At 42.6% G+C, this 14,622-nt stretch overlaps 1 pseudogene; it reads right to left on the minus strand.

The window, feature by feature from the left end:
- Positions 1–13,844: 13,844 nt before the first annotated feature.
- Positions 13,845–14,183, minus strand: LOC102862939 (annotated as a pseudogene).
- Positions 14,184–14,622: the final 439 nt, after the last annotated feature.

Below are 14,622 nucleotides of genomic sequence, written 5' to 3' on the forward strand. Positions count from 1 at the left end.
TCTTTGGTGAAGTGTCTGTTCATATCCTGTGCCCATTTTTCTATTGGATTATTTACCTTTATCTTGTTGTGGTGCTCAAGTATTTTATAAATTCTGGATATAAGTCCCTTATCTGCTATGTCATTACCAAATACTTTTCCCCAGTCTGTTGCTTCCCTTTTTATCCTGTTGGACATGTTTTTTTGATGTGCACTGAAAAGTCTTTAAGTCTTCCATTCATATATTTATTTAATCTCCTGCAAATATACTTAAAATTGCACATTTAATTCTGATTTTTCTATTTTAATTTTACAGAACTCCCATGCAATCAGTGGCAGAAAAGATATTTTCTATATACAAGTGAACACCATAGCCACAGCCAGAGCTGGGACGAACAGGAACATGTGAAGGGAGATCCACAAGTAACTGTTACTTGTGAAGGAGAGAAGGAAGTGGGCAGAGATGTTTACAAGTATGCTCTGGACACATGCATCCTGTTGCAGAATCAACTTCCACACTAAGAGTCCTTTCTCTTACTAGCAAGAATGACATGTTGAGAGACCAATGTGTCACACAAGCAAGAAACTTGAGGAGATTCACAGGAAAAGTAATTTTGGACAAGGCAGTGATCATGTTTCCAGCCAGAAGGCCTATTTCACGTCACCCCCTGGCTTTTCTAGTAATTGGCCTCCACACTTTATAATTCCCCCTCACAATCCTATTACGAGTAACTTCTCGTGAAAGCATAAAAGGCAGCTACTTCATGCCTCCATCTCCCTCATTTTTCATAGCCACTTTCTCATCCTCCCATCCCTATGAAATCAGCATGCTGAGGAAACAAGCATGTTCTGTTCTCTGAAGAATCATCTGTTCTGGTTGAGTTTTGAGTCTCTGCTTCCATAAGCAAAGTTCTGTGTAGTGAATGTAGTGATTTACACTAGTCCACACTGCAGCATCTGGTCAGGGTCTGGTCAACTCATCAAGCACCACAGGCACCAGGCACAGACTGAAGGGTCCACACATCTTTCTAAACTGCTGACACATCAGGAAGTCCCACACTCCTGTGCATCACACCAACAGCATGTCTACATGGTAGGCAGTGGCCAATGGAACATATCCAAACAGCCTGTCTCTTCATTGCTGCACTCTCCATTTTCATTCAAGTGGACCCAGGGGGTCACAAGTGAGTAACATCCCAGGCTGCCTACTCACTGGCTCCCTTTAATTTCCAACCTGGGAAAGGGGATCTTGATGGGCACTGGATTTACCAGCTTCGGTACACCCAAAGCTAAACAATTTGCTCCAGTTTTAAGTCTCTCCTCCTAGGAGCTCTGGCAATCTAGGAGATAGGAAGTTGTACTGCCAGCACAAAGGCAAGTGGTTCAAATCCATGAGCTACTCCATGGAACAGTGGGCCATCTCCATTGTGATTAACTCATGCACTCACAGGTAGCGGGTTTTTAGGGAAGTTAACAGATTACAATTCAGATTGGCAAAAGATACGACTGTTCAGTCAGCAGAGCTTATCAAGCTTGACTGAAGACCCTCTGACCTCCAGCCTGGAGGCTTTAGACCAAGGTTACATAGCTCTCTTAGTCCCACCAATCATTCCATCTCCGCCGAGCCCTCTGGAAAAGTGTGCACAAAGGTCCCTGGCCCTGGTCTATGGGGCAACAGTCCCAGGTCAGCTCTTTCTGATTCTCCGCTGTTGCTGCTCTCATCTAGATCCTGGCCTGAGATGTACAAGTGTCCCTGGCCCCAAAGGAAAAGCACTGCATTTCCTGCTTCTTCCTCTCTGGTAGTGGTGAGTCCCATTCTTTGCTCCTAAACTTGCTCAATTTAAACCTTGTGAGATGGCAGGACTGACCAATTCCGTCACGGGACTGGGAGAGGTCAGAACTTTTTCACTGAGAACCTCACTTTATGCTTTGACTTAAAGGTACTGACTTAAGGAAACAATTTTAGCACGCTTAACCTAAATATCCTTGGCCTACGACTTATATCATCTGATTCCTCTAGTCTGTGCTTTGCTGGGCCTCCTCTACTGGAATACTCTGATGGAGGAAATGAGTTTGTCTTCTTTTAATCCCTGTAGTATCATCAGCACCTCGTTTTGAATAAACGATACTATATTGAATAAAGGAGCCAACCGAAGGAACATCCTTAAGCTCAGATATGGGGAGGTCCTGAAAGCCCCACACCCTTCCAATCCAGTGGCTTCCTAGCTGACTTTCAGGATCTTGCTAAAGAGTCTTGTGCTTGCAGAGCTGGTCTAGAATTTTATATCAAAGAGGCTTTGTAGTCTACGTAGATAGAAGAAAAGAAATGTAAAAAAAATGTTTTAAAGCAAGCACAAAGGTGCATTGCTAATGTTGGCAGCAGAGATGAAGCAGACAGAAGGCTTAGCCAAGCTCTGGAGGCATGAAACCTGCTCATCCCCGTGACTCAGCACCTCTCCCAGAGAAGCACACACCCAGGCTCCTGTTTCTCTCGCATTCTGGCAGATGCAACAGAGACTGAATTATCCTGGTTCTAAAATTTAAAACAAAAAACTGAAAAGCCAAACCCCAATGAAACTCCTAGCTGCAGAGTTAATTCTGACTTATAGTGACCCTACTAGACAGCAGGACTGCCCCAAAGGGTGTCCAAGCTTGTAAGTCTTAAGTCTTTATGGACGTTGTTGCTACGTGTCATTGTGTCAGAAGTGACTCATAGCTGACCCTCTGGAGAATTTTCAGAGACTGTAAATCTCAAGTGAGGAGACTGACTATCTTTCTCCTACAGAGCAGCTGGTGGATTCGAACCACCTGTCTTTTACTGGCAAAGCAACTACCAACCCACTGGGCCACCAGAGTTTGCTTTATGGACACTGACGGCCTCTTTTTTCTCCTGTGGAGCAGTTGCTGGATTCAAACCATTGATTTTCAGTTAGCAGCTGAGCAGCCCTGGTGGTGTAGCCCATAGGGAGCTGAGCTTCTAATCCAAGGACGGCAAGAAGCTGGCTCTCTGGACATTTTAATCCACCAGCCTCTCTGCGGGTGTGATTTACAGCCTCTGAATACCCAGGGAAGAGTCCACTTTTAGTTGGTTCCAACTCGACAGCAATGAGTTGAACTGCTGAGTTAAGCTGAACACTTAAGCACTGCACCACCATGACTCCTATAAATATGACCTTTAATCCCAGGTAATTAATAGCTTTATGTAGAGAGTAAAAGTATCAACAATCTCAAAAAGTCCCTTACTTCTAAATTATGACTATGAGACTCAAGATCAGGGAAGAAGAGGGATTTGATTCGGGTACACGAATTTCTTAAGTGCCTACAGAGCTTAGGCTGGTATACAAAGGTGGAGACAATAGGCCCCCACCTATACTGATTAACTTTTGCTGAATTGAGCTGTCTGCCTTGCTCATGGATCTGTGTGTGTAGGTGGGTTCAGCTAGGTTCATCTCCAGTCTGCAGATTAGACCCAGGCAACTTCATGGGCCTCTCTTTCTAGGACAAGCTACAGAATCAACAGCCTTATGGAGGTTTGGCAACTGCACAAGAGGTCAAACCATAGCATGTAGGTGTTATTTCCAGCCTTGCATAAGTCAAGTTCACAAATGTCCATTGGTCCATACAAGATGGCAGGGAAGTATACTCCTCCCACAGGGCAGAGAAGAGGAAAGTAAAAAGCAAGTTGACCTCTCAGAAGAAAAAAAATATTGGGGGTGGGGACTGTCTTGAGAAATTTCTAGAATATTCACATTCTAGAATGGACACAAGAAATATTATTTAGGTCCCCACTCTGCATCTGTCAGAAGAGGCTACTGTAATGACCAGAATATCTCAGTGGTTTACAAGAACTAAACTTTAACTCTTACTCATGTTTCTATCCTGGTGGGTCTACTGTGGTTCAGCTCCATGCTGTCTGCACTTCGGGACCCAGTCCGATGGAACTGCCTGTTTGTTTTTTTTTTTAACATTGCTGGACTTATGGCAGAGGGAAAGAAAAGCTACTGCTCAAACTTAACTCCTGGAACATCTCATTGACTACAGCAAGATACATAACCACTCTTGGAATTCAGAAGGGCTGAATAAAGTGGCTGTCCTTACAAGAAGATGCCACAAGACACAGAGAAGTCAGAACTGTGTGAACTACAAGTCTCTCCAGGGAGGGGCAGAGAAGAATTTCAAACAATTATGCACACTGACCTTGGGCCATGGAAGTTGAAGTCAGAGCCTTCAATTCATTATTAAATGTTTAATTTGTCTAAAATTGAACCACACTGTGGTTCAAATATATTTATTTAAGACTATATCTTTCTTTTACTTAAGCTTCTTAAAGAATTTTAATCAGCTGATACACAATGAAAAATGGTGTCCCACACCAACTATAGTTTCTTTTACTCTTTTGACCTGGTTTTGGCAAACTGAACATAGGGAAATACCTAAAATATACGATTTTCCATTGGTAGTTTAGAGGAAGGTGTGCGTCCCCTACTCCCAGTCCACAAGTGGGACAGGGCTATGTTACAAGCACCTTGCAGTATAATTTTTATTACCCTTTTCCAGAAATCCATAGTCACTCAAAATATTAGCATCCATGGTGTCACTGGTTCAGGGATACACTAAGTGTGAACTAACTGGCATCTCTGAGCTGCCTTGTAACTATTATAGTATGGATTCTAAGGAATAATGTTTATGGAGTTCTTATCTATGCCTTGTAAGTTTACTCTGAAGTACAACCATTTTCCTAAAAATGCTCAGGACAAAAGGTTCAGGGAGCAGAGTTAGTGGCAAAAACTCAAAGAGACAAACATGTAATACAGCTTGGATTAATAAATATGACACTCTTTGCTGTAAACCATTTAATAATTTCTCCAACAACAACAGTGTTTAACATACTTTGGACATGTTGTAAGAAGAGACCAGTCCTTGGAGAAGGACATCATGCTGAGGAGGGTGGAGGGACAGCGCAGGAGGGGAAGGCCCTCTATGAGGTGGACTGATTCGGTGACCGGGGTTATCGGGATGGGAGTGTCAGAGACAGTGCAACTGGCACAAGACAGAGCAGAGTTTAGGGCTGTTGTGCATAGGTTCGCTATGAGTCGCAAGCGACTCGATGGCACATAACAACAACAACAACAGATTCTTCAGAGCCCAGTTCCAACTATATTTTCAGCCACATTTATTCATACATAGATTAAATAAACCAACCTTCAACAGTCAATTGATAAGGCATCTCTTTCAAAAGCCAACCCCAATTTCTAACAATCAGAAATAATCTCATTTTCAGGCACTGAACATTTTCCCTCATGCATGCACATGTTATATCCTAGACTGCATCTATCTACAGACACCACTAAATGATCTCCTATAACATACCCAAATGGCATGTTAGGATGTTCTTGCACGTATCTCTTTTGATCAAATCAAGTGCAGAATTACTCCCATTTAATTTTTTTTTAATTGACAATTCAAATAAATAAATTAAAACACAGGACAAATTTCAAAGCCCATGCTTTTCCACAATGCCAGCTACCTTCTATAGTTTTACCCATGGCCCTGGACTTACACTTCCAAATGGTACTTAAACATTTCTTTTTGATGGACTTGGATTTATCTTTGTTATCCCCCAGAGATTCAAGAGAGTTGTCCATGCATGGAAGACACTCAGTGTTTACTGGACAAAACAGGGACTGCAGTTAAGCCAGCTATCCTCTATGGACTTGAATTATTCAGCAGTAAAATTGTAAGAACGACAAGAGTCTGGTAATTTAATGTGCAGAGGTCAACTTATTTACAAAAAAAAAGAAGTCTGCTGAACATTTATCACCTGCCACACACTACCCTATGCATCTCAGCAATCCTCATAAACAGCATATGAGTTGAACCCATATTCTACATGAAAAAAACCTGAGATATAGTTTAGTTGTACTCAAAATTAACAAATCTGTATATGGGGTGGGAAAACTTGCAAAGCTTTGAAATGGGGTGGCAAAAACAGGTAGCTGACTTCAGAGTTCATGTTCTCAACTAATAATGCCATTCTCCCTCTGAACAAACTAGGAGCCCAAGGTCTGCTACATGCTAAGAGCAATAAACCAGGCAAAAAGACAAATTTGTATCATTTCACTAACATGAAATATTTAGAAGTAAACTCATTAAAGCAAAAAAAGATCTGTGGTTACTAGCAAATAAGAATGAAATTGAGTCATTAAAATCTACTCAATAAATATATTTCTTTTTTAAAAAATAATGAAATAAGACTCTGGGAACACAGTACAAATATGTAATAATGTTCAGTATTGTTGTGTCAGAACCAATTCACTGCTGACTCTCGAGCTGGTTTTCTGAGGCAGTAAATCACACAGGTGGAGAATGTCTTTCTCTCACAGAACAGCTTGTGGATTCGAACCATGTACCTTTGCATTGGTAGTACAATTCCTTACATCTAAGCCACTATAATATATAAACAGACTCAAATAACACTTAAATACTTTCCTCTATTTAGACAATTAGTTATTATCAACTAATTCATGGAATAAAAGAACCCAGCCAAAATTGGTATCTAGGAATAAATGAGTAACATGTAAAAAAATCAGTATATATATAATTCTATCGAAGGACACTGAAAAAGTCCTTAATAAGTGGAGAAAAAGAACATTTTCTAATAGAAAGACTAAGTAATAAGTAATAGAATAAGAAGAGTTATGAATATAATCTTGGTGTATTTTATGAGGGAGTGGCCTAGTTCAAGCAATGAGCACTTTCACATTAACTGATTCTTTCAGAGGGAAAGTTGGGCAATATCTCAAAAAAATTGTACATGTGTATGCCCTTTGACCAAAGAATTTTCCTCCTATGACCTTATAGAAATGCTAGCCTATGGTATACAAAAGATGAGACTTATTCACTGCAAAGGTGTTTATAATTGAGGGGGGCCACAAGGAGTAGAAGGAAACAAAAACAAAAAAAGAAAAGAGGGAAAAACTATAGGGAAGTAAGTGACCAGCAACAGAGAACAACACTTAGGTGACTGTACAAGGGAATACTATTCGACATTAAAAAGGAAAATATGTTGGCAAAAAAAGGATATTAACTAAGTCATTAACGTCAATGCAAGTTGTAGGAAAATGTACATATTATAATCTCGTATTTTTATTTTGGTGAAAGCTACACAACTAAATAGATGTGAACAATGTCCACATTAGAATTCGGCGACAGTGACATATAACCTGACATTCTTCTTCCTATCCTTTCTCAAATCATCCATTATTTTTACCCTTTTCCAAATCATCCCACCACCATTAACATAAAATCAATGTCCTCTAAACAAACTTCCCGTTTCCCTCATACCAAGACTCTAGTAACCACTAATTATCACCGGTTTCTAAGTATCTGCGTATTTCATGTAAGTCAGATCATATATGTGTCCTTTTGTCACTTTGCTCAGCAAAATGTTTTCACGGCTCAGCCAAGCTGCAGAAGGAGCCAGGACGTAACTTCTCTCCAGACTAAGTTGTCTTCCTTTATGTATTCTACACCACATTTGTGGTTGTTTTCTCCTTTTGGCTACTGTGTGGTATACGGGCTTCTGCTCCATTTCTGCCTTCACTTCGCGGTACACCCCCACAATTGAGATTGCTGGGTTATAGCAGTTTATACTGACTTTTTAAAGGAGTAGCCAAACTGCTTTCTGTACATTCCCACCAGCAATGAATGAGGATTCCGGTTTCTCTACAAGCATGCCAACACCTGTTACCATCCACTTTTTAAATTCCTCACCATCCTAATGGGAATGAAATGACATCTCATGGTGGCTTTGATGTGCATCTACCTAAGGCACTCAGCCAGAGCTCTTGCGGCCTAGTGGTAAGGAGTTGTGCTGCCAACCCAAAGACATACAGTTCAACCCCACCAGCTGCTTTTCCATGTGATTTACTGCCTCTGAAAACCTGCTGGTGGGTCGGCTATGAGTCAGTTCCAACTAAGCGACACATCACCACAAGGCACTCAGCCAGAGCTCTGATGGTCTTGGTGTGCTGCCAGCCTAAAGCAGGTGGTTCGAATCCAACGGCTGCTCCTAGAAGAAAGCAGGACAATCTCCTCCTGTGTGATTTATTGCCTCTGAAATCCTGCTGAAACTGGTTCCAATTCGACTGTATATAACAACAAAAAGAAAATGCTCAGGGTGCACTGGTGGTATAAGCATAAGGTGCTGAGCTACTAATTGAAAGATGTATGCTGTTGGAAACCCTAAGAGTTTCTATAAATTGAAAATGTTTTGTGTTCAACCATTAAGCTAAAGTGTGGCAGTTCAAATCCGACAGACACACTGAAAAGCGGATTAGTAATCTATTTTCCTAAAGTTTATAGTCAAGAAAATTCTGCAAATAATTTCTATTCTATTACATGAGTCCTTGAGTTAGAAACAACATGACATCAACAGGTTCCGACTTAGTGGTTAAAGGTATTTAGCGTCTTTATAATGTACTTATTGGCCACCTGAATATATATCCTTTTTGATAACATTTCTGTTCATGTCTTTCACTCATTTTTGGATGTGATTATTTGTCTTTTAGTAATTAAACTCTCAAAGTCTATTCTTTTGCCTTTTTTAAGATAAAGGGTTTTTTCCCTCTTAGACCCCTTAGCAAAATTCAATTTATTACTAAATACATGGTTCCTCAAAATTTTCTTCCTATCTGTAGGTTGTCTTTTCACTTTAACAATAAAAACCTCTGATGAATCCCATTTTGTTGCTAATGAGAGATGTAATTTATAAGAGGCATGAAAGACTAGGGCTTAGTGGTTTACTGTTCTGCTTTTTACACTTTGACAAACAGCACACATTGCCTTCATGACCATCCTTAAACATCTGACTCAACAAACACCCTGTCCTGCCCCTGAGAGGGAACAAGGGAGTCTAAGTTCCTGATCCCAGGGCATATGCTATTAAAATTATAACAGAAATCCAAACATACATTTAATCAGGGTTTGGTTTGGTTTTGTTTTTGTTTATTTATTTGTTTTGTGGAGGCAGGGAAAGCTGGCAATGCTAAAATATACTATAGACCATCTGGACATGGGCTAGCACGTCAAGTTGGTCCTGACTCCTGGTGAGCTTCCGTATGAAGAACAGAGCAAAATATTGCTGGACTCTATGGCACCGTCAATATTGGTGGCATGTCTGAGTTCTTCTTATGGCTACTGTGCCAGTGCTTCTCACCGATTCTTTCCTTTTCACTGGTCCTCTCTATCAAATAAAAGAACCTTTTCAAATGAAAAGACTTTTCCATGTAAATTGGGAGCCAGTGAAAGCTACCAGAAAATGTGTGCTTTGGTAATACACAAATACGAAACAATGCAAATTAAGTTTCATGTGGCCCCTAGGCAATAATGATATCAAGTGCATGAAGTATTGCATATTTTTTAATTGTGATGTGGTTACCTGAGTGTATAAATTTGTCACTGAAGTATACATTTAAATAGTGCATTTTACAGTTTATAAACTATATCTCAATAAAGTTTCTTTTTAAAAAGGGTCAAATAAAATTAGGACCTTAGATAATAAAAGAGAACCTGCCTTAACATTTATTAAAATTTATTACAGAGTAATTAAACTAACAGTTCTGGTGGCCTAGTAGTAAGGAGCTGTGCTGCAATCCCAAAGGCATGCAGTTCAAGTCCACTCGCTTTGCTGAGAAAGATGGACAATCTCCCATGTGATTAAATTACCTCTGAAAACCCGGGGGAGGATCAGCTATGGGTCAGTTCACAATTGACGGTCCACAACAACAAAACAACATGGAACTTGATGAGATGGGGTGATAAAAGACATGAATAGCAAAATTTTCTATAAAACACAATGTATATTGATGGTTGTATAAAACACAACATACATGAATAATGCACAATGCCTTATATGAAAACCAATACAAAACAATAAATTAATAACGTGATAGTTATACTAAAGTGCATAGATAAATTAAAATGCATTGCCTTAGAAATCAGAACTGACTCATAGCTGACCCTCCAGTGAGTTTCCAAGGTCTGCATGGAAGAGCCTGCCCATGGCTTTTCTGAGAGGAACACCTGGTGGATTACAAAGAAATATGTGCACAAATCCACTTAAAGGGGCAAATATACAATCATTTCATCTATAATGATCACAGTAATGAAGGGTAAAAACAACAGGCTTTACATCAACTGATAAACTATTTAGGAAAAATAAATTATTAGCTCTCCACTTTACAACTTAAATAAGAAAACTGTCAAGTATCTGAAGGAAATATACAAGAACGTTAACACAAAGTTGAAGTTAGGGAAGGCCTTTCTCAGAAAGATCTTCAAAGAGGAAATAATAAAGAAAAAGACTGAAAGATTTAACTAAATTTAACAAAAACAAAACCTGTGTATCATCAGAGACAAAAAAATACCACGAAAAGCAGTATGAAACAAACTTGGGGAACTTGTGCACCACATATCTAGAAGTACTAGAGTGTTTTGAAATTAGGAAGAGACAGGCACTTAACTAAAAATAGCTAAAAGAATTAGCAGGCAATTTACTTAGACTAATGCAAAAAGTCAGTGCACAGATGAAAAGGGGTTGTCTCCATGGGTAATAAAAAGCGAAATTGCTAACAGACTGTCTGTTTTGTTTTGTTTAGGTTATTGTTTAAAGTTCACACATATCTACAAAAGAACTTAAGAATATGCCCAGAACTACTCAATCTATAAAAATTTTTTCCGCTATTATTATTTCCTTTCTCCTTTACTGATTTTGCTTCTTAAATGTTTAAAAGCTTATCCTTTTTTTAAAAAAAAAATAGTAGTGTTAGGTGTTAATTAAACATGCAGAAGTTTCTTCTCGTCACCTTCTCAAATACCTGGTATAGTGTTATTTTAGAAATGCACAACCCACTCCCCTCACTCCCCCCAAAATAACTATTACATAGACTAGTTAGCTAGGGGAAATAAACGCAGTACACAGTCTCCTACAGGTTTTGCAAACGATCTGCAGAGTGAAATCATAAGTGGAGCTGCCTGCAGTGGCCCCCTCGGCATGGGCTGCACCTAGGGTGTCCCGGTCACCAGGACCCTCGGAGCCCTGGACTCTGGGCACCACGGGAGCCAGTGGGCGCAGTGCGGTCCGCCGACCCCCGCGCCCAAGGCCAGGCCCCGTGGTCCTCACCGGCCCTCCGGGAAGGAGAATGGGGGTGGAGCACCTCGAGTCCCGGTCCACGCTCTGCCGCTGACCCTGGGCAGTCCCCGCCACGCTCGGGCCTCAGTTTCCCCACTCCGAAGGCCTCGGGTGGGCATCCGGGCGGCTGTTCCGGGCTCCGGGCGGGGCGTCTTCCACGGCCAGTGCCCCTCTGGGCCCCGGGCGGCGCGGCGGGCCGCGGAATCCAATGTGGCCGTCGCGCGTCCTGGGCGTGCCGGGTGGGCCCGAGGGGAGGCCGCCGGGCGCGGGGCTGCGCGCAACCATTAGGCCCACGGCCCCCGCCAGGCCTGGCGCGAGCGGGGGGCTTACCTGAGCCCCTTCGCGCCGGTCTCGCGCGCAGCTGACGAGGGAGAGGAGTCGGGAGGCGATCCTCCCACGCCGGCCCCTCCTCCCCGCTGACGCCTGCGCGGGGGGCGCGCCGGGGGAAGGGGGTCCCCGGATGCCTGGGCGCCCACCCTGGCGTGCAGAGCCGCGGGTGGTCTGCCCGCAGTCCGCCGGCAGGACGCAGCTGGCGTGACGCGCGGCGCCGCAGCGCAGGCGGCTGGTCCCGCTGTACGGCCGGGGCGCAGGCGCCTCGAGAGCGGCCCCGCCACCTGCAGCCGCTCGCTGTTCAGCAGCGACCGCCCCGCATCCTCTTCCCCGCCTGGCTGGGCAGCTAGCAAGCTGCCGAAACCTACCCAGTGGGGCGGTCCTTTGCCCGGCCCACCCCGGGGGACGCCTCCCGCCGTGTCGCGCAGGCTGGGAGCCTCATCCCCAAGGAGGCGTCATCTCCGGACCCCGAGGGCGCGGGCGCCGGGCTCCCCTCATTCCCCAGGCCATGTGACCTGCGGGCTGCCGGCGACCGCAGCCCCTAACGGAGGCTTGGGGGGAGCAGGCGCCCACTGAGGGGCAGTGAGGGAAACGCAGGCTGCGGGCGAAGGAGGTGGAAATACTGCGAGGACTAAGTCTCCTGGCAATTAAAGCCCCAACTCGCCCTTAAACCTGTTCTCTGTAGTGACCAACGGGTCATCGCCAGTTGGAACAGCAATCGCTGCTCCCTTCCCAGCGCCCAAGCACAGAGCAAATATAATGCCCAGATGCCTTATGGACATTACTTTTGGCTCTCACTACACCTTTATACATTAAAATTATCATCCTTAACTGCAAGTGACAAATAAGGACTTGAAAGGATACTTTGCCAAATAACCCCCATAGTTCTAAAAGCCTGACATTGAGACATCGCTTAAAAGGCAGAAAGGTTACTCTCTTATGACTAAGGCAGTGGATTGAGGTCAGTGGGTGGTTTACTTCTGTGTCAACCTCTCCCAAACTTGAGAGGCTTTGCTGGTTGATTTAAACAAACAGCTTTTGCCTTCTCACCCCATAATGTTGGCGGACACGTTTTTGTTCTTGTTAGGTGCTGTTAGGTGCCGTCGAGTTGACTGAGACTCAGTGGTCCTATGAATAATAGGTCTGAATCTTGCCCTATCCTGTGCCATCCTCAGCTCTGTGATACACTTGAGCCCGCTGATAAAATCACTGTGTCAATCCATCGTGTTGAGGGTCTTCCTCTCTTTCCCAAGCACATGTTTTTCTCCAAGGACTGGCCTTCCCTAACAACATGCCCGAAGTAATGTGAGACCAAGTTTGACCGTCATTGTTTTCAAGGAGCACTGTGGATTTACTTTCTCCAAGAAATACTTGCTTGTTCTCTTGACAATCCATGGGATATTGAGTACTCTTCACCAACACCACAACTCAAAGACATCAATTTTCTTCTTTAATTCTTATTCAGTGTCCAACTCAGATGTATAGTAAGTAATTGAAATGACCATGGCCTGGATCAGGTGCCCCTTAATCTTCAAGCAAATATCATTCGTTAGTACTTTGGAGATAGTCCTTGACAGTTGACTTTCCCATTATAATATGCCTTCTGATCTCCTGGTTCCTGGTCCCATGGGGTTGACTGTGGATCCAACTAAAATGACATCATTGACAATTTCAATCTTTTCTCCATCTATCATGCCTATTGGCCTAGTCCTAAGGCTGTGGTCTTTGATCTTCTGCTGCAAATGTTTAAAGTCCTCTTCACTTTTAGCAACAAGCTTGTATCATCTGCATAACACAGGTTATTGATGAGTCTTCCTTTTATCTTGATGCCATGTTCTTTTTCATATAGTCCAACTTTTCAAATCAGCATCCAGATTGAATATGTATGGAGAAAGGATGCAGCCCTGAGTCACGCTTTTCTTGATTTCAAACCAAGTAGTGTTCCCTTGTTTTACTCAGACAACAAATCAAATCATACAGATGGGGGGAAACTGAGTTTTGACCAAGTGACAGACTGGAATTTAAATCTAGTCTAGCGTTGTTGTTGTTGTTGTTGTTGTTAATTGCTATCGCAGGCGACTCATCAATCACTGAGTCCTCACTCTCCAAGAACTGTCTAAAACACAATTTACATTACTATTTTAGTCATTAACAACCTAAGGCTTCTACTATTATCATTCCAAGGTAGGAAGCTGAAGCATAGAGAGGCTGTACTTTTTTATGGTCACACAAGTTGGGCAGAATTAGGATTCCATTTTAGGTTCTTTTTTAATCTCTAAATTTGTGCTCTTTTTTTTTTTTAATACTGGAAAAAGTTAACAGTTTATTATTTTAATTTATTTTATTTAACAATCTAAGAAGTTCGCAGCCATCAGCAGTTCCAGTGCAATTTCAGGTGCAATTGGGAATTAGGGAATCTCAGTGGAGCTGTTAGTGTAGCGAACCTTGTAGGTAAAATACATGCAAACTTTTGATAGCACGTGTGAAGGGATCTCTCTAAAATCGACCTTATTGGTTTCATTTTCAGCAAACTGACCTGGGCCACTCAACATGGCTTTTATTGTTCCTGATGTTAGTGCATGTTCTCTTTTTACAATAAATTCATGACCATCAGAAGATATCAATTTGACATACATGGCATCTGGGCCTTCACAGCCACCGTAAGTTTTCTCCTCTCCATCCATTATGCTCTTCGAAATTCTACTTTGTTTCCACAGGAACTTTAGTAGCTTTCTGGGGAAACGGGATGCCGTGAGCATCTCTCTGGCTTCCATCGGGAGGAAGTGGCTACGAGCCTAAGAGAACAGCGATGCCTGACAGATCTCAACCAATCCGGAACTTAAATTTGTGCTCTTTTTCTACACTGCAACTTCTTGCTCCTTACTCTTGCTTTTTACATTTTGCCAGTTGAATGGAGCATCTAAAGTGTATCCAGAGGTGCAGATCATAAAAGTATTACTCAGTGTTGAGATCATTAATCATAGCAATTTCTGGATAATGTAACAATTCAACTCACTGTCATCAAGTCGGACCCAACCCACTGGATTTTCAGAGGCTATCAATTGCATGCCAGGCAGGAGCGTGGTGGTGGGAGTGTAGGAATCGTGACAAGCTTTTGGAGTC

Source organism: Elephantulus edwardii, unplaced genomic scaffold, assembly GCF_000299155.1.
Source record: "Elephantulus edwardii isolate Elephantulus edwardi_28Jun2011 unplaced genomic scaffold, EleEdw1.0 scaffold00052, whole genome shotgun sequence".
NCBI lineage: Eukaryota > Metazoa > Chordata > Mammalia > Macroscelidea > Macroscelididae > Elephantulus > Elephantulus edwardii.